This window comes from Aplysia californica, unplaced genomic scaffold, assembly GCF_000002075.1.
Source record: "Aplysia californica isolate F4 #8 unplaced genomic scaffold, AplCal3.0 scaffold00222, whole genome shotgun sequence".
Taxonomy (NCBI): Eukaryota; Metazoa; Mollusca; class Gastropoda; order Aplysiida; family Aplysiidae; genus Aplysia; species Aplysia californica.
In genome coordinates, this window is record NW_004797492.1 from 177,197 (window position 1) to 178,254 (window position 1,058).

The 1,058-nt window shown below is 43.1% G+C and overlaps 1 protein-coding gene across 1 annotated transcript in view; it reads left to right on the plus strand.

Moving 5' to 3' along the window:
- Positions 1-1,058, plus strand: part of LOC101854870 (arylsulfatase B) — a gene marked incomplete at its 5' end in the record, with an annotated part of 5,880 nt that overhangs the window by 3,141 nt on the left and 1,681 nt on the right.

The following is a 1,058-nucleotide window of genomic DNA, read 5'->3' on the forward strand; positions in this document are numbered from 1 at the left end:
TCTATCTATCTATCTATCTATCTATCTATCTATCTATCTATCTATCTATCTATCTTTCTATCTATCTACTACTACTAGCGATGGTGACACAAAATAAAAATTAAAAAGGCAAAAAAAAAGACAAAAGAAAGGTTTTCCTGTTGCCATAGTTCTGTTGTTGTCCAGACTTGGCTGATGAGCGGTTTGTTTATTTGTTTGTTTGTTTGTTTGAGCAAAGAGAATCACGCCGATACTGCAAGGTCATTTAGTACGGGGGAAAGGTGAGACAGACACACAGACAGAAACAACAGAGGGCAAGTAAAGAACTAGAATCTACCAGTGACACCCTCCAACCACCCACACAGGCAGAAACAACAGAGGGAAAGTAAAGAACTAAAATCTACCAGTGACACCCTCCAACCACCCACACAGACAGAAACAACAGAGGGAAAGTAAAGATGTAGGACCTACCAGTGGCACCCTCCAACCACCCACACAGACAGAAACAACAGAGGGAAAGTAAAGATGTAGGACCTACCAGTGACACCCTCCAACCACCCACACAGACAGAAACAACAGAGGGAAAGTAAAGATGTAGGACCTACCAGTGGCACCCTCCAACCACCCACACAGACAGAAACAACAGAGGGAAAGTAAAGAAGTAGGACCTACCAGTGACACCCTCCAGCCACCCACTCATCCACGTCCTCCAACTTTACGGTTCTGTGCAATAATTGAGCGAGGCAGCTTTTTGTAGGGGCGTTTTGGTGTATTCGTCTGTTTGTACGAGAAGAGAAGAGAAATGAATTAAAACATTGTTGATTACAATCTTTCGGACTTCTCTTCTTTCTTCTTTCCTTTCTTGGTGGAAGCAAACGTGTATGTGACCCGGTATGTTACTACATTTACAGGCTACAGACATATCTATGCTAACATAATGTGTAAACACGCTCACACACATGCACACACAAACACACACTCACACACACGCATCCACACACACACACACATAAATATATATATACTACACTGCGCGCGTGCACACTCACACACTACACACACACACACACACACACACA